The 19,573-nt window shown below is 44.9% G+C and overlaps 1 long non-coding RNA gene and 4 other non-coding genes across 5 annotated transcripts in view; all 5 read left to right on the top strand.

Moving 5' to 3' along the window:
• Positions 1-19,573, top strand: part of LOC146858744 (uncharacterized) — a 350,319-nt gene that overhangs the window by 263,528 nt on the left and 67,218 nt on the right. The gene's annotated exons all lie outside the window — the stretch shown is intronic.
• LOC146858760 (small nucleolar RNA U3) lies at positions 3,022-3,239 on the top strand. The gene has a single exon (XR_014980449.1). It is a non-coding gene; the product is annotated as a small nucleolar RNA U3 (small nucleolar RNA).
• Positions 7,998-8,215, top strand: LOC146858759 (small nucleolar RNA U3). Its single transcript, XR_014980448.1, has one exon. It is a non-coding gene; the product is annotated as a small nucleolar RNA U3 (small nucleolar RNA).
• On the top strand, positions 12,974-13,191 carry LOC146858758 (small nucleolar RNA U3). Its single transcript, XR_014980447.1, has one exon. It is a non-coding gene; the product is annotated as a small nucleolar RNA U3 (small nucleolar RNA).
• Positions 17,949-18,166, top strand: LOC146858757 (small nucleolar RNA U3). The gene has a single exon (XR_014980437.1). It is a non-coding gene; the product is annotated as a small nucleolar RNA U3 (small nucleolar RNA).

Genomic DNA, 19,573 nt, shown 5'->3' with positions numbered 1-19,573 from the left:
TTTAATTTAGAGAATTGCTACATCATTGACCGGAAAGTTGAGATATCATTATAGCCGTTCTGCCTCGTCTATCACATTGGTTAAATTCTCTGTTCCCCTCGCTTTTGTCAATATCTCGACCAAGAGATCATTTAATGATAATTGTAGCCCCCCGTAATGTTGTCATATGGAATATTAGAACGCTGGGAACTTGAGAGCTATATGGAGATAATGGGAATGTCAGCTACTGGTAAACTGTATTTTTTTTTTTTTAAACCCTGCACTTTGAAAGTTCTAAAGCTGTGATGCGTAGAACCGCAGATGACACCCTTTTGGATTGCCAACATGCCCTAAAGCCAGGGAAACAATGTGGCTGGGTTGGCGGTATAACATGAATTGGTGAAGTTGGTGGTCTGACGGCAGGCCGGGTGAGTGCCTCCAATCTTCACCTCATCTTGTCTTTGTAAAGGTTGGGCGTAGCCCGACGTCCCTCCCAGCCATGGATCGCATTATTAATCAAAAACGAAAAAATGACCCTAAATTGTGGTAGCCTTCTAGCCTGCCGCAAGAGGCCATGTGGACCGTTTCTGGTCCCCTTCCTTCATTTTTGCTCTTGCCTTCAAATTTAACCTAGCATGGCGAAGCAAGGCTTTAGTTAGTGGCTTAGACCACAGCGGCAGGTTTTAAGACTATATCTTATCTGCTGAGAGCTTGGCCAGGTGGCGGTACAAAATGCTGCTGTGATGTCCTCCTGTGCCATTGGGACAGATTAGCATAGCGTTATAAAAAGTTTCGTCTTGATATGTAATGAAAGAAGAAGTTGGAAATAGTGTTTGTAGGTGTCACAAAGTTGTTGCAGAAAATTCCTGATCTGAACAGGAAGGGAACGGACAGAGTTGCGTTTGTGGAACAGCTAGCTGCTATAAATAAATGTTCCTTTCTTCATTTGAGGAAGGGCTGGAAGACGGAAACAAACACTGAAATGTTCCGTTCCTATTCTGATGAATATTAGGATCAAAACTGTCCCGACAAGTATTGATTCCCCAGTGAGCGAAATCCTCTGTACAAGAAACATAAACCGTATTTTGGATACTTCCGTAGTGCAGAGTTGCCTAAAGGTTGTAGGGCCTGGAAAAGCTGCATACGTTGAAACCGGGTGGTAAGACGAGGTGTTGTTCATGTCAACGCTTTCTTGGATCGCCAGGCATTCAGAGTTCATCTCAAAGTGATCATTTCCGTTATATTCCGTTGCGACTGGATACCCCGCGGGGTCATTAGCGCGCTCTGTAAACACTGATTGATAGGTCTTGCGGGAGGTCTTTCACGACGTGTGACCCCTGGTCGAATGCCATCGTCTTGTTAGACTCTTAGATGTGAACTGGGGAAGAGTACCTTTGTTCGGGAGACTGAAGACATTTCATTGCCATACATATGGTCTGTGGTGCAACTTTTTAAAATGTAAAGGTCGTTGGTTGCTACACCTTCCGCGGCTCATTTATGAGTCCTTGCGTCACTTTTGCGCTGCCGGTGCGTCACTTTTTGTGACGCACCAGCGGCGTAAAAATAGGACCTTGTTGCACCATATTTACAAAGTGACGCATCTAGGTAGATGCGTCACTTTGTAAACCCCTGCGCTATATTATACCTGCGTCAGGTATAATGTAAGCAGGGTGGGCGGTCCCACGTAAGTAAGCATTGTAGAAGTGACGCAGTGAAATCTATGAGATTTCACTGCGCCACTTCTAGGGTGCAAATGCGTCAATATTACGCCTGCCTCACAGCAGGCGTAAGACTGACGCAGGCCCTTTCACATGGGGCTTGCCCCATGTGAAAGGACACATTGCTGGAGTTGCGTCACTTTTGTGACACACTCCAGCAATGCGTCACTTTTGCGCCTACAGATACGTCAGAAATACTGACGTATCTGTAACTCCTTGCGACATGATGCGTCATACTGTAAATATGACGCATCCATCATGTCGCAAGAAGGGCGCACTGAGAAGTGACGCATCGCTGCTTTCACGCAGCGATGCGTCACTTCTCATAAATGAGGCCCTCTGTTTCCACGCCTGCAACCTTGCCTGGTCGCTTCTCATGCACTAGCCATCAGTGTCACTCTTTCGGCAGATTGACAGTTCATAAGCTGGATCAAATATTCTGATTGAAAACCGTCTTCTTGCTCAGTCTTGTGGAACCTGCAGTTTTGTGAAGAGTTTTCCCAATTTTCCCTCGTGTAAAGCATTGCAGTAATCAAAACGAGTGCAAATGACGCTTTGCCTCTGAACATGTGAATCGCTTTTCAGATAGGAAGTGGAACATCTCGCAAAGATATTTTAGGATGAAACTTCCAGAAAAATCCCAGTCTTGGCTCGAGCATCAAAATCAAGGCTTTGAGAATAGTTCCTAGGCCACCTACAGTTTTGGCACCGTATGATGTGGAATCAGAGCGCGGGTGCGGCTTTGCTTCGACAGAGTAAGTGCTCTGGTGATTCTGTCTGATCTGTAGTAAAACACATTCTTCGCGCAGTCTGACTATGCACAGCCATCTTGAAACGGTAAAGGTGCTCATTTAGTGCAGTGCAGAAAACTGTGGAAGTAACGCTGGATTGTCTTTGCTGTGAGTTTGGTTCTCTTCATTTTTCAATAAGTACAAATGTGTTTGTTGCTGTGAGCGAAAGCACGAAACAAAACTATGCCTACGCTCTGTTTACCTGTTTGAAAATTAAACTTTCACACTGTTAAGTCCTTTGTCTGTTTCGGGAGCAGCGAGCAGGGAATCCGTGAGTGTCAGGAAAAGGCAGGCTGAATGTGATTGGTTGCTGATTTCGATTATGCAGATTTTTAAATTAGTGCGTCACCGAGGATCTATTGAGAATGCTTTACTGTGAAGAAAGCGTCTGCCCGTGCATCTTTAGATTGTTATTTTTATGGTGTTATACATCTATATGTTTTTGTTGGAGTTGATGATGCCGAACGTTTGCTTACCGTACCTAAGAAGGGTTTCTACTTTTTCTGTGCGTGTGAGCTGCAGTCACATGGGTTAAGACTATACTTTCAGGGATCATTTCTATAGTTCTTAACTGAGGAAATGTGTTCGAAAGTGTCTGGTCTTCGCTAACCACGAGGAAGATTTGTAGTGTTCCCTTCTGAGCGCGAAGCGAGTGAACAGTGTTGCATTTATGCAGCTGCTGTTTGCTATTGATGACCGTTCCTCTCTCCCTTACAGGAGAGCTGGAGGAAGGAAACACAAACTGAGTGGTTAGCCCCTTATTATAGTATAAGAAAGTTCAATGTAGTCGGTTCTGTATTTCGGATCCTTGTTGCTGGCTTTGTTTATTAGTGGGTTTATGCACGTGGGGTGAAAACGTTTCAATTTTCCTGCACTTGGTTTTGGGGCAGGTGTTTAATCGAAAAGTATGTCTTCTCTTTAATTTGGTACATTTGATTTTCAAACGCGCAAGGAGGATTTTTCAAATGGACCCTGGACAGATTTATCAAACCTTTCACGCAATGCAGCTAGACAACTTGCCGGGCTGCCATGCCTGAAAAGGAGAGGGCAGAATACATAGAAAGAGGACAAAACGGGGAGAAATAAAGCTATTTCTCCTCGTGGGGCCTCTGTTGGGAAAGCGTACACTGTTGACGCAGTCCCCGGTTTATTACTCTCAGTAAATCTGGGAATGCGTAGAAAAGCATGGGTGGATGGAAACACCCACTCTCCACCCATTTAACGCATTCTCGGCGCAGAGTAACGCAAAGCAGCGAGTTGCCGCTGCCTTGCGTTTTTCGGGATCATAGGTCTCGCAGACATTTTCCAGGGGGCCAAAAAGTTTGGCCTGTCATGTGACCCAAGGCCGCATTGATGCCAGCAGGGTGGCAGATGTTGTCCATGTATAATAGCAACCCAGGCCGCACAGACGGTGAACATAACAAGTGACTTACCTCCTGGTTCACTATTTCCATTGCAGGGTTGGAGGAAGCATGAATGTTTTTAAATACTTCTCAATGCACTGATATACTGAGGCGAAACGCTTCCGCATGTTGAAGGAATGCACTTTTTAAAAGATTTTTTTTTAGAGACTTTCACATTTCTTTCCCGTTTTTTTGCAAGATGTTTTTAAAAAAGAATGTGTTCCTTAAGTTCAGTGGTGCAGGACACCTTCACTTCTTTTCTTTTACTTTAGTTAATAAGTTAGTTTAATTGTAAATAAATGCTTGGCCCTTTAATTTCCATCTTTCGGACTATTAGTGCTCCATCAGGTAAACAGCAGCCCGGTGCTGCTGTACACCAGGGAGCCGCATGTAAAGGTCAGGAGAGCTGCTTGCGGCCCCTGGGCCATACTTTGAGTATCACTGCTCTAGATTTACTAAGCCATGCAAAGCCACTCAAGGTGGCCTTCCGCGTCTTAGTAAATCTTAGTGAAGCCCTGGCGTTGCCTAACGCTGTTTTGCATGTCGCAATGACAACACAAGAGCTTCATAAATCTGGGCCCATTCTGTATGGGCTATCTTTAGAGCTTAGACTTCTGCCAGGCAATTAGTGCTGCACAATGATTTATCGCTGTGCCAAATTGACTGTTGCAAGGGGCTTTCTAATGCTTTTTAGGCTTTTTAGACTAAAACCAAGAGTAACACCATGGTCACAGGTCCAAAAACGTACAAGGCCACAGCGGATCTTAGACTGGTGCGGATGAAGAACGCCTTCTTGGGCATTTGCTACGTTTTTGTGCTGGCACTGCCGTGGCAGAAATTTGCGTAACCGTAAAGGCTTGCGTCTGTTTACTTACCGTCACAAAAGCCCTTCTTGGCATCGCAAAACAGTGCATCTCCCCACGAGCGCTAGCACACCCGTTAGTGTATCAAGGGCTTGGTGTCTTAGACTATTGGAATTTTGCAAGATTTATTTGAGAGGGTGAAGTTGCAGCGATCAAATAATGGTGGGAATGAGCCACCTGCTCTAACGTTCTAGCGAATGTCATTATTGTGGCGTTCCCCTGTTTAATTTAGAGAATTGCTACATCATTGACCGGAAAGTTGAGATATCATTATAGCCGTTCTGCCTCGTCTATCACATTGGTTAAATTCTCTGTTCCCCTCGCTTTTGTCAATATCTCGACCAAGAGATCATTTAATGATAATTGTAGCCCCCCGTAATGTTGTCATATGGAATATTAGAACGCTGGGAACTTGAGAGCTATATAGAGATAATGGGAATGTCAGCTACTGGTAAACTGTATTTTTTTTTTTTTAAACCCTGCGCTTTGAAAGTTCTAAAGCTGTGATGCGTAGAACCGCAGATGACACCCTTTTGGATTGCCAACATGCCCTAAAGCCAGGGAAACAATGTGGCTGGGTTGGCGGTATAACATGAATTGGTGAAGTTGGTGGTCTGACGGCAGGCCGGGTGAGTGCCTCCAATCTTCACCTCATCTTGTCTTTGTAAAGGTTGGGCGTAGCCCGACGTCCCTCCCAGCCATGGATCGCATTATTAATCAAAAACGAAAAAATGACCCTAAATTGTGGTAGCCTTCTAGCCTGCCGCAAGAGGCCATGTGGACCGTTTCTGGTCCCCTTCCTTCATTTTTGCTCTTGCCTTCAAATTTAACCTAGCATGGCGAAGCAAGGCTTTAGTTAGTGGCTTAGACCACAGCGGCAGGTTTTAAGACTATATCTTATCTGCTGAGAGCTTGGCCAGGTGGCGGTACAAAATGCTGCTGTGATGTCCTCCTGTGCCATTGGGACAGATTAGCATAGCGTTATAAAAAGTTTCGTCTTGATATGTAATGAAAGAAGAAGTTGGAAATAGTGTTTGTAGGTGTCACAAAGTTGTTGCAGAAAATTCCTGATCTGAACAGGAAGGGAACGGACAGAGTTGCGTTTGTGGAACAGCTAGCTGCTATAAATAAATGTTCCTTTCTTCATTTGAGGAAGGGCTGGAAGACGGAAACAAACACTGAAATGTTCCGTTCCTATTCTGATGAATATTAGGATCAAAACTGTCCCGACAAGTATTGATTCCCCAGTGAGCGAAATCCTCTGTACAAGAAACATAAACCGTATTTTGGATACTTCCGTAGTGCAGAGTTGCCTAAAGGTTGTAGGGCCTGGAAAAGCTGCATACGTTGAAACCGGGTGGTAAGACGAGGTGTTGTTCATGTCAACGCTTTCTTGGATCGCCAGGCATTCAGAGTTCATCTCAAAGTGATCATTTCCGTTATATTCCGTTGCGACTGGATACCCCGCGGGGTCATTAGCGCGCTCTGTAAACACTGATTGATAGGTCTTGCGGGAGGTCTTTCACGACGTGTGACCCCTGGTCGAATGCCATCGTCTTGTTAGACTCTTAGATGTGAACTGGGGAAGAGTACCTTTGTTCGGGAGACTGAAGACATTTCATTGCCATACATATGGTCTGTGGTGCAACTTTTTAAAATGTAAAGGTCGTTGGTTGCTACACCTTCCGCGGCTCATTTATGAGTCCTTGCGTCACTTTTGCGCTGCCGGTGCGTCACTTTTTGTGACGCACCAGCGGCGTAAAAATAGGACCTTGTTGCACCATATTTACAAAGTGACGCATCTAGGTAGATGCGTCACTTTGTAAACCCCTGCGCTATATTATACCTGCGTCAGGTATAATGTAAGCAGGGTGGGCGGTCCCACGTAAGTAAGCATTGTAGAAGTGACGCAGTGAAATCTATGAGATTTCACTGCGCCACTTCTAGGGTGCAAATGCGTCAATATTACGCCTGCCTCACAGCAGGCGTAAGACTGACGCAGGCCCTTTCACATGGGGCTTGCCCCATGTGAAAGGACACATTGCTGGAGTTGCGTCACTTTTGTGACACACTCCAGCAATGCGTCACTTTTGCGCCTACAGATACGTCAGAAATACTGACGTATCTGTAACTCCTTGCGACATGATGCGTCATACTGTAAATATGACGCATCCATCATGTCGCAAGAAGGGCGCACTGAGAAGTGACGCATCGCTGCTTTCACGCAGCGATGCGTCACTTCTCATAAATGAGGCCCTCTGTTTCCACGCCTGCAACCTTGCCTGGTCGCTTCTCATGCACTAGCCATCAGTGTCACTCTTTCGGCAGATTGACAGTTCATAAGCTGGATCAAATATTCTGATTGAAAACCGTCTTCTTGCTCAGTCTTGTGGAACCTGCAGTTTTGTGAAGAGTTTTCCCAATTTTCCCTCGTGTAAAGCATTGCAGTAATCAAAACGAGTGCAAATGACGCTTTGCCTCTGAACATGTGAATCGCTTTTCAGATAGGAAGTGGAACATCTCGCAAAGATATTTTAGGATGAAACTTCCAGAAAAATCCCAGTCTTGGCTCGAGCATCAAAATCAAGGCTTTGAGAATAGTTCCTAGGCCACCTACAGTTTTGGCACCGTATGATGTGGAATCAGAGCGCGGGTGCGGCTTTGCTTCGACAGAGTAAGTGCTCTGGTGATTCTGTCTGATCTGTAGTAAAACACATTCTTCGCGCAGTCTGACTATGCACAGCCATCTTGAAACGGTAAAGGTGCTCATTTAGTGCAGTGCAGAAAACTGTGGAAGTAACGCTGGATTGTCTTTGCTGTGAGTTTGGTTCTCTTCATTTTTCAATAAGTACAAATGTGTTTGTTGCTGTGAGCGAAAGCACGAAACAAAACTATGCCTACGCTCTGTTTACCTGTTTGAAAATTAAACTTTCACACTGTTAAGTCCTTTGTCTGTTTCGGGAGCAGCGAGCAGGGAATCCGTGAGTGTCAGGAAAAGGCAGGCTGAATGTGATTGGTTGCTGATTTCGATTATGCAGATTTTTAAATTAGTGCGTCACCGAGGATCTATTGAGAATGCTTTACTGTGAAGAAAGCGTCTGCCCGTGCATCTTTAGATTGTTATTTTTATGGTGTTATACATCTATATGTTTTTGTTGGAGTTGATGATGCCGAACGTTTGCTTACCGTACCTAAGAAGGGTTTCTACTTTTTCTGTGCGTGTGAGCTGCAGTCACATGGGTTAAGACTATACTTTCAGGGATCATTTCTATAGTTCTTAACTGAGGAAATGTGTTCGAAAGTGTCTGGTCTTCGCTAACCACGAGGAAGATTTGTAGTGTTCCCTTCTGAGCGCGAAGCGAGTGAACAGTGTTGCATTTATGCAGCTGCTGTTTGCTATTGATGACCGTTCCTCTCTCCCTTACAGGAGAGCTGGAGGAAGGAAACACAAACTGAGTGGTTAGCCCCTTATTATAGTATAAGAAAGTTCAATGTAGTCGGTTCTGTATTTCGGATCCTTGTTGCTGGCTTTGTTTATTAGTGGGTTTATGCACGTGGGGTGAAAACGTTTCAATTTTCCTGCACTTGGTTTTGGGGCAGGTGTTTAATCGAAAAGTATGTCTTCTCTTTAATTTGGTACATTTGATTTTCAAACGCGCAAGGAGGATTTTTCAAATGGACCCTGGACAGATTTATCAAACCTTTCACGCAATGCAGCTAGACAACTTGCCGGGCTGCCATGCCTGAAAAGGAGAGGGCAGAATACATAGAAAGAGGACAAAACGGGGAGAAATAAAGCTATTTCTCCTCGTGGGGCCTCTGTTGGGAAAGCGTACACTGTTGACGCAGTCCCCGGTTTATTACTCTCAGTAAATCTGGGAATGCGTAGAAAAGCATGGGTGGATGGAAACACCCACTCTCCACCCATTTAACGCATTCTCGGCGCAGAGTAACGCAAAGCAGCGAGTTGCCGCTGCCTTGCGTTTTTCGGGATCATAGGTCTCGCAGACATTTTCCAGGGGGCCAAAAAGTTTGGCCTGTCATGTGACCCAAGGCCGCATTGATGCCAGCAGGGTGGCAGATGTTGTCCATGTATAATAGCAACCCAGGCCGCACAGACGGTGAACATAACAAGTGACTTACCTCCTGGTTCACTATTTCCATTGCAGGGTTGGAGGAAGCATGAATGTTTTTAAATACTTCTCAATGCACTGATATACTGAGGCGAAACGCTTCCGCATGTTGAAGGAATGCACTTTTTAAAAGATTTTTTTTTAGAGACTTTCACATTTCTTTCCCGTTTTTTTGCAAGATGTTTTTAAAAAAGAATGTGTTCCTTAAGTTCAGTGGTGCAGGACACCTTCACTTCTTTTCTTTTACTTTAGTTAATAAGTTAGTTTAATTGTAAATAAATGCTTGGCCCTTTAATTTCCATCTTTCGGACTATTAGTGCTCCATCAGGTAAACAGCAGCCCGGTGCTGCTGTACACCAGGGAGCCGCATGTAAAGGTCAGGAGAGCTGCTTGCGGCCCCTGGGCCATACTTTGAGTATCACTGCTCTAGATTTACTAAGCCATGCAAAGCCACTCAAGGTGGCCTTCCGCGTCTTAGTAAATCTTAGTGAAGCCCTGGCGTTGCCTAACGCTGTTTTGCATGTCGCAATGACAACACAAGAGCTTCATAAATCTGGGCCCATTCTGTATGGGCTATCTTTAGAGCTTAGACTTCTGCCAGGCAATTAGTGCTGCACAATGATTTATCGCTGTGCCAAATTGACTGTTGCAAGGGGCTTTCTAATGCTTTTTAGGCTTTTTAGACTAAAACCAAGAGTAACACCATGGTCACAGGTCCAAAAACGTACAAGGCCACAGCGGATCTTAGACTGGTGCGGATGAAGAACGCCTTCTTGGGCATTTGCTACGTTTTTGTGCTGGCACTGCCGTGGCAGAAATTTGCGTAACCGTAAAGGCTTGCGTCTGTTTACTTACCGTCACAAAAGCCCTTCTTGGCATCGCAAAACAGTGCATCTCCCCACGAGCGCTAGCACACCCGTTAGTGTATCAAGGGCTTGGTGTCTTAGACTATTGGAATTTTGCAAGATTTATTTGAGAGGGTGAAGTTGCAGCGATCAAATAATGGTGGGAATGAGCCACCTGCTCTAACGTTCTAGCGAATGTCATTATTGTGGCGTTCCCCTGTTTAATTTAGAGAATTGCTACATCATTGACCGGAAAGTTGAGATATCATTATAGCCGTTCTGCCTCGTCTATCACATTGGTTAAATTCTCTGTTCCCCTCGCTTTTGTCAATATCTCGACCAAGAGATCATTTAATGATAATTGTAGCCCCCCGTAATGTTGTCATATGGAATATTAGAACGCTGGGAACTTGAGAGCTATATAGAGATAATGGGAATGTCAGCTACTGGTAAACTGTATTTTTTTTTTTTTAAACCCTGCGCTTTGAAAGTTCTAAAGCTGTGATGCGTAGAACCGCAGATGACACCCTTTTGGATTGCCAACATGCCCTAAAGCCAGGGAAACAATGTGGCTGGGTTGGCGGTATAACATGAATTGGTGAAGTTGGTGGTCTGACGGCAGGCCGGGTGAGTGCCTCCAATCTTCACCTCATCTTGTCTTTGTAAAGGTTGGGCGTAGCCCGACGTCCCTCCCAGCCATGGATCGCATTATTAATCAAAAACGAAAAAATGACCCTAAATTGTGGTAGCCTTCTAGCCTGCCGCAAGAGGCCATGTGGACCGTTTCTGGTCCCCTTCCTTCATTTTTGCTCTTGCCTTCAAATTTAACCTAGCATGGCGAAGCAAGGCTTTAGTTAGTGGCTTAGACCACAGCGGCAGGTTTTAAGACTATATCTTATCTGCTGAGAGCTTGGCCAGGTGGCGGTACAAAATGCTGCTGTGATGTCCTCCTGTGCCATTGGGACAGATTAGCATAGCGTTATAAAAAGTTTCGTCTTGATATGTAATGAAAGAAGAAGTTGGAAATAGTGTTTGTAGGTGTCACAAAGTTGTTGCAGAAAATTCCTGATCTGAACAGGAAGGGAACGGACAGAGTTGCGTTTGTGGAACAGCTAGCTGCTATAAATAAATGTTCCTTTCTTCATTTGAGGAAGGGCTGGAAGACGGAAACAAACACTGAAATGTTCCGTTCCTATTCTGATGAATATTAGGATCAAAACTGTCCCGACAAGTATTGATTCCCCAGTGAGCGAAATCCTCTGTACAAGAAACATAAACCGTATTTTGGATACTTCCGTAGTGCAGAGTTGCCTAAAGGTTGTAGGGCCTGGAAAAGCTGCATACGTTGAAACCGGGTGGTAAGACGAGGTGTTGTTCATGTCAACGCTTTCTTGGATCGCCAGGCATTCAGAGTTCATCTCAAAGTGATCATTTCCGTTATATTCCGTTGCGACTGGATACCCCGCGGGGTCATTAGCGCGCTCTGTAAACACTGATTGATAGGTCTTGCGGGAGGTCTTTCACGACGTGTGACCCCTGGTCGAATGCCATCGTCTTGTTAGACTCTTAGATGTGAACTGGGGAAGAGTACCTTTGTTCGGGAGACTGAAGACATTTCATTGCCATACATATGGTCTGTGGTGCAACTTTTTAAAATGTAAAGGTCGTTGGTTGCTACACCTTCCGCGGCTCATTTATGAGTCCTTGCGTCACTTTTGCGCTGCCGGTGCGTCACTTTTTGTGACGCACCAGCGGCGTAAAAATAGGACCTTGTTGCACCATATTTACAAAGTGACGCATCTAGGTAGATGCGTCACTTTGTAAACCCCTGCGCTATATTATACCTGCGTCAGGTATAATGTAAGCAGGGTGGGCGGTCCCACGTAAGTAAGCATTGTAGAAGTGACGCAGTGAAATCTATGAGATTTCACTGCGCCACTTCTAGGGTGCAAATGCGTCAATATTACGCCTGCCTCACAGCAGGCGTAAGACTGACGCAGGCCCTTTCACATGGGGCTTGCCCCATGTGAAAGGACACATTGCTGGAGTTGCGTCACTTTTGTGACACACTCCAGCAATGCGTCACTTTTGCGCCTACAGATACGTCAGAAATACTGACGTATCTGTAACTCCTTGCGACATGATGCGTCATACTGTAAATATGACGCATCCATCATGTCGCAAGAAGGGCGCACTGAGAAGTGACGCATCGCTGCTTTCACGCAGCGATGCGTCACTTCTCATAAATGAGGCCCTCTGTTTCCACGCCTGCAACCTTGCCTGGTCGCTTCTCATGCACTAGCCATCAGTGTCACTCTTTCGGCAGATTGACAGTTCATAAGCTGGATCAAATATTCTGATTGAAAACCGTCTTCTTGCTCAGTCTTGTGGAACCTGCAGTTTTGTGAAGAGTTTTCCCAATTTTCCCTCGTGTAAAGCATTGCAGTAATCAAAACGAGTGCAAATGACGCTTTGCCTCTGAACATGTGAATCGCTTTTCAGATAGGAAGTGGAACATCTCGCAAAGATATTTTAGGATGAAACTTCCAGAAAAATCCCAGTCTTGGCTCGAGCATCAAAATCAAGGCTTTGAGAATAGTTCCTAGGCCACCTACAGTTTTGGCACCGTATGATGTGGAATCAGAGCGCGGGTGCGGCTTTGCTTCGACAGAGTAAGTGCTCTGGTGATTCTGTCTGATCTGTAGTAAAACACATTCTTCGCGCAGTCTGACTATGCACAGCCATCTTGAAACGGTAAAGGTGCTCATTTAGTGCAGTGCAGAAAACTGTGGAAGTAACGCTGGATTGTCTTTGCTGTGAGTTTGGTTCTCTTCATTTTTCAATAAGTACAAATGTGTTTGTTGCTGTGAGCGAAAGCACGAAACAAAACTATGCCTACGCTCTGTTTACCTGTTTGAAAATTAAACTTTCACACTGTTAAGTCCTTTGTCTGTTTCGGGAGCAGCGAGCAGGGAATCCGTGAGTGTCAGGAAAAGGCAGGCTGAATGTGATTGGTTGCTGATTTCGATTATGCAGATTTTTAAATTAGTGCGTCACCGAGGATCTATTGAGAATGCTTTACTGTGAAGAAAGCGTCTGCCCGTGCATCTTTAGATTGTTATTTTTATGGTGTTATACATCTATATGTTTTTGTTGGAGTTGATGATGCCGAACGTTTGCTTACCGTACCTAAGAAGGGTTTCTACTTTTTCTGTGCGTGTGAGCTGCAGTCACATGGGTTAAGACTATACTTTCAGGGATCATTTCTATAGTTCTTAACTGAGGAAATGTGTTCGAAAGTGTCTGGTCTTCGCTAACCACGAGGAAGATTTGTAGTGTTCCCTTCTGAGCGCGAAGCGAGTGAACAGTGTTGCATTTATGCAGCTGCTGTTTGCTATTGATGACCGTTCCTCTCTCCCTTACAGGAGAGCTGGAGGAAGGAAACACAAACTGAGTGGTTAGCCCCTTATTATAGTATAAGAAAGTTCAATGTAGTCGGTTCTGTATTTCGGATCCTTGTTGCTGGCTTTGTTTATTAGTGGGTTTATGCACGTGGGGTGAAAACGTTTCAATTTTCCTGCACTTGGTTTTGGGGCAGGTGTTTAATCGAAAAGTATGTCTTCTCTTTAATTTGGTACATTTGATTTTCAAACGCGCAAGGAGGATTTTTCAAATGGACCCTGGACAGATTTATCAAACCTTTCACGCAATGCAGCTAGACAACTTGCCGGGCTGCCATGCCTGAAAAGGAGAGGGCAGAATACATAGAAAGAGGACAAAACGGGGAGAAATAAAGCTATTTCTCCTCGTGGGGCCTCTGTTGGGAAAGCGTACACTGTTGACGCAGTCCCCGGTTTATTACTCTCAGTAAATCTGGGAATGCGTAGAAAAGCATGGGTGGATGGAAACACCCACTCTCCACCCATTTAACGCATTCTCGGCGCAGAGTAACGCAAAGCAGCGAGTTGCCGCTGCCTTGCGTTTTTCGGGATCATAGGTCTCGCAGACATTTTCCAGGGGGCCAAAAAGTTTGGCCTGTCATGTGACCCAAGGCCGCATTGATGCCAGCAGGGTGGCAGATGTTGTCCATGTATAATAGCAACCCAGGCCGCACAGACGGTGAACATAACAAGTGACTTACCTCCTGGTTCACTATTTCCATTGCAGGGTTGGAGGAAGCATGAATGTTTTTAAATACTTCTCAATGCACTGATATACTGAGGCGAAACGCTTCCGCATGTTGAAGGAATGCACTTTTTAAAAGATTTTTTTTTAGAGACTTTCACATTTCTTTCCCGTTTTTTTGCAAGATGTTTTTAAAAAAGAATGTGTTCCTTAAGTTCAGTGGTGCAGGACACCTTCACTTCTTTTCTTTTACTTTAGTTAATAAGTTAGTTTAATTGTAAATAAATGCTTGGCCCTTTAATTTCCATCTTTCGGACTATTAGTGCTCCATCAGGTAAACAGCAGCCCGGTGCTGCTGTACACCAGGGAGCCGCATGTAAAGGTCAGGAGAGCTGCTTGCGGCCCCTGGGCCATACTTTGAGTATCACTGCTCTAGATTTACTAAGCCATGCAAAGCCACTCAAGGTGGCCTTCCGCGTCTTAGTAAATCTTAGTGAAGCCCTGGCGTTGCCTAACGCTGTTTTGCATGTCGCAATGACAACACAAGAGCTTCATAAATCTGGGCCCATTCTGTATGGGCTATCTTTAGAGCTTAGACTTCTGCCAGGCAATTAGTGCTGCACAATGATTTATCGCTGTGCCAAATTGACTGTTGCAAGGGGCTTTCTAATGCTTTTTAGGCTTTTTAGACTAAAACCAAGAGTAACACCATGGTCACAGGTCCAAAAACGTACAAGGCCACAGCGGATCTTAGACTGGTGCGGATGAAGAACGCCTTCTTGGGCATTTGCTACGTTTTTGTGCTGGCACTGCCGTGGCAGAAATTTGCGTAACCGTAAAGGCTTGCGTCTGTTTACTTACCGTCACAAAAGCCCTTCTTGGCATCGCAAAACAGTGCATCTCCCCACGAGCGCTAGCACACCCGTTAGTGTATCAAGGGCTTGGTGTCTTAGACTATTGGAATTTTGCAAGATTTATTTGAGAGGGTGAAGTTGCAGCGATCAAATAATGGTGGGAATGAGCCACCTGCTCTAACGTTCTAGCGAATGTCATTATTGTGGCGTTCCCCTGTTTAATTTAGAGAATTGCTACATCATTGACCGGAAAGTTGAGATATCATTATAGCCGTTCTGCCTCGTCTATCACATTGGTTAAATTCTCTGTTCCCCTCGCTTTTGTCAATATCTCGACCAAGAGATCATTTAATGATAATTGTAGCCCCCCGTAATGTTGTCATATGGAATATTAGAACGCTGGGAACTTGAGAGCTATATAGAGATAATGGGAATGTCAGCTACTGGTAAACTGTATTTTTTTTTTTTTAAACCCTGCGCTTTGAAAGTTCTAAAGCTGTGATGCGTAGAACCGCAGATGACACCCTTTTGGATTGCCAACATGCCCTAAAGCCAGGGAAACAATGTGGCTGGGTTGGCGGTATAACATGAATTGGTGAAGTTGGTGGTCTGACGGCAGGCCGGGTGAGTGCCTCCAATCTTCACCTCATCTTGTCTTTGTAAAGGTTGGGCGTAGCCCGACGTCCCTCCCAGCCATGGATCGCATTATTAATCAAAAACGAAAAAATGACCCTAAATTGTGGTAGCCTTCTAGCCTGCCGCAAGAGGCCATGTGGACCGTTTCTGGTCCCCTTCCTTCATTTTTGCTCTTGCCTTCAAATTTAACCTAGCATGGCGAAGCAAGGCTTTAGTTAGTGGCTTAGACCACAGCGGCAGGTTTTAAGACTATATCTTATCTGCTGAGAGCTTGGCCAGGTGGCGGTAAAAAATGCTGCTGTGATGTCCTCCTGTGCCATTGGGACAGATTAGCATAGCGTTATAAAAAGTTTCGTCTTGATATGTAATGAAAGAAGAAGTTGGAAATAGTGTTTGTAGGTGTCACAAAGTTGTTGCAGAAAATTCCTGATCTGAACAGGAAGGGAACGGACAGAGTTGCGTTTGTGGAACAGCTAGCTGCTATAAATAAATGTTCCTTTCTTCATTTGAGGAAGGGCTGGAAGACGGAAACAAACACTGAAATGTTCCGTTCCTATTCTGATGAATATTAGGATCAAAACTGTCCCGACAAGTATTGATTCCCCAGTGAGCGAAATCCTCTGTACAAGAAACATAAACCGTATTTTGGATACTTCCGTAGTGCAGAGTTGCCTAAAGGTTGTAGGGCCTAGAAAAGCTGCATACGTTGAAACCGGGTGGTAAGACGAGGTGTTGTTCATGTCAACGCTTTCTTGGATCGCCAGGCATTCAGAGTTCATCTCAAAGTGATCATTTCCGTTAAATTCCGTTGCGACTGGATACCCCGCGGGGTCATTAGCGCGCTCTGTAAACACTGATTGATAGGTCTTGCGGGAGGTCTTTCACGACGTGTGACCCCTGGTCGAATGCCATCGTCTTGTTAGACTCTTAGATGTGAACTGGGGAAGAGTACCTTTGTTCGGGAGACTGAAGACATTTCATTGCCATACATATGGTCTGTGGTGCAACTTTTTAAAATGTAAAGGTCGTTGGTTGCTACACCTTCCGCGGCTCATTTATGAGTCCTTGTGTCACTTTTGCGCTGCCGGTGCGTCACTTTTTGTGACGCACCAGCGGCGTAAAAATAGGACCTTGTTGCACCATATTTACAAAGTGACGCATCTAGGTAGATGCGTCACTTTGTAAACCCCTGCGCTATATTATACCTGCGTCAGGTATAATGTAAGCAGGGTGGGCGGTCCCACGTAAGTAAGCATTGTAGAAGTGACGCAGTGAAATCTATGAGATTTCACTGCGCCACTTCTAGGGTGCAAATGCGTCAATATTACGGCTGCCTCACAGCAGGCGTAAGACTGACGCAGGCCCTTTCACATGGGGCTTGCCCCATGTGAAAGGACACATTGCTGGAGTTGCGTCACTTTTGTGACACACTCCAGCAATGCGTCACTTTTGCGCCTACAGATACGTCAGAAATACTGACGTATCTGTAACTCCTTGCGACATGATGCGTCATACTGTAAATATGACGCATCCATCATGTCGCAAGAAGGGCGCACTGAGAAGTGACGCATCGCTGCTTTCACGCAGCGATGCGTCACTTCTCATAAATGAGGCCCTCTGTTTCCACGCCTGCAACCTTGCCTGGTCGCTTCTCATGCACTAGCCATCAGTGTCACTCTTTCGGCAGATTGACAGTTCATAAGCTGGATCAAATATTCTGATTGAAAACCGTCTTCTTGCTCAGTCTTGTGGAACCTGCAGTTTTGTAAAGAGTTTTCCCAATTTTCCCTCGTGTAAAGCATTGCAGTAATCAAAACGAGTGCAAATGACGCTTTGCCTCTGAACATGTGAATCGCTTTTCAGATAGGAAGTGGAACATCTCGCAAAGATATTTTAGGATGAAACTTCCAGAAAAATCCCAGTCTTGGCTCGAGCATCAAAATCAAGGCTTTGAGAATAGTTCCTAGGCCACCTTCAGTTTTGGCACCGTATGATGTGGAATCAGAGCGCGGGTGCGGCTTTGCTTCGACAGAGTAAGTGCTCTGGTGATTCTGTCTGATCTGTAGTAAAACACATTCTTCGCGCAGTCTGACTATGCACAGCCATCTTGAAACGGTAAAGGTGCTCATTTAGTGCAGTGCAGAAAACTGTGGAAGTAACGCTGGATTGTCTTTGCTGTGAGTTTGGTTCTCTTCATTTTTCAATAAGTACAAATGTGTTTGTTGCTGTGAGCGAAAGCACGAAACAAAACTATGCCTACGCTCTGTTTACCTGTTTGAAAATTAAACTTTCACACTGTAAGTCCTCTGTCTGTTTCGGGAGCAGCGAGCAGGGAATCCGTGTGTGTCAGGAAAAGGCAGGCTGAATGTGATTGGTTGCTGATTTCGATTATGCAGATTTTTAAATTAGTGCGTCACCGAGGATCTATTGAGAATGCTTTACTGTGAAGAAAGCGTCTGCCCGTGCATCTTTAGATTGTTATTTTTATGGTGTTATACATCTATATGTTTTTGTTGGAGTTGATGATGCCGAACGTTTGCTTACCGTACCTAAGAAGGGTTTCTACTTTTTCTGTGCGTGTGAGCTGCAGTCACATGGGTTAAGACTATACTTTCAGGGATCATTTCTATAGTTCTTAACTGAGGAAATGTGTTCGAAAGTGTCTGGTCTTCGCTAACCACGAGGAAGATTTGTAGTGTTTCCTTCTGAGCGCGAAGCGAGTGAACAGTGTTGCATTTATGCAGCTGCTGTTTGCTATTGATGACCGTTCCTCTCTCCCTTACAGGAGAGCTGGAGGAAGGAAACACAAACTGAGTGGTTAGCCCCTTATTATAGTATAAGAAAGTTCAATGTAGTCGGTTCTGTATTTCGGATCCTTGTTGCTGGCTTTGTTTATTAGTGGGTTTATGCACGTGGGGTGAAAACGTTTCAATTTTCCTGCACTTGGTTTTGGGGCAGGTGTTTAATCGAAAAGTATGTCTTCTCTTTAATTTGGTACATTTGATTTTCAAACGCGCAAGGAGGATTTTTCAAATGGACCCTGGACAGATTTATCAAACCTTTCACGCAATGCAGCTAGACAACTTGCCGGGCTGCCATGCCTGAAAAGGAGAGGGCAGAATACATAGAAAGAGGACAAAACGGGGAGAAATAAAGCTATTTCTCCTCGTGGCGCCTCTGTTGGGAAAGCGTACACTGTTGACGCAGTCCCCGGTTTATTACTCTCAGTAAATCTGGGAATGCGTAGAAAAGCATGGGTGGATGGAAACACCCACTCTCCACCCATTTAACGCATTCTCGGCGCAGAGTAACGCAAAGCAGCGAGTTGCCGCTGCCTTGCGTTTTTCGGGATCATAGGTCTCGCAGACATTTTCCAGGGGGCCAAAAAGTTTGGCCTGTCATGTGACCCAAGGCCGCATTGATGCCAGCAGGGTGGCAGATGTTGTCCATGTATAATAGCAACCCAGGCCGCACAGACGGTGAACATAAGAAGTGACTTACCTCCTGGTTCACTATTTCCATTGCAGGGTTGGAGGAAGCATGAATGTTTTTAAATACTTCTCAATGCACTGATATACTGAGGCGAAACGCTTCCGCATGTTGAAGGAATGCACTTTTTAAAAGATTTTTTTTTAGAGACTTTCACATTTCTTTCCCGTTTTTTTGCAAGATGTTTTTAAAAAAGAATGTGTTCCTTAAGTTCAGTGGTGCAGGACACCTTCACTTCTTTTCTTTTACTTTAGTTAATAAGTTAGTTTAATTGTAAATAAATGCTTGGCCCTTTAATTTCCATCTTTCGGACTATTAGTGCTCCATCAGGTAAACAGCAGCCCGGTGCTGCTGTACACCAGGGAGCCGCATGTAAAGGTCAGGAGAGCTGCTTGCGGCCCCTGGGCCATACTTTGAGTATCACTGCTCTAGATTTACTAAGGCATGCAAAGCCACTCAAGGTGGCCTTCCGCGTCTTAGTAAATCTTAGTGAAGCCCTGGCGTTGCCTAACGCTGTTTTGCATGTCGCAATGACAACACAAGAGCTTCATAAATCTGGGCCCATTCTGTATGGGCTATCTTTAGAGCTTAGACTTCTGCCAGGCAATTAGTGCTGCACAATGATTTATCGCTGTGCCAAATTGACTGTTGCAAGGGGCTTTCTAATGCTTTTTAGGCTTTTTAGACTAAAACCAAGAGTAACACCATGGTCACAGGTCCAAAAACGTACAAGGCCA

Source organism: Triturus cristatus, chromosome 3_2, assembly GCF_964204655.1.
Source record: "Triturus cristatus chromosome 3_2, aTriCri1.1, whole genome shotgun sequence".
In the NCBI taxonomy this organism is placed as follows: Eukaryota; Metazoa; Chordata; class Amphibia; order Caudata; family Salamandridae; genus Triturus; species Triturus cristatus.
The sequence above is the reverse complement of the archived record's forward strand: the minus strand, read 5'-3'. Positions and strand labels throughout refer to the sequence as shown.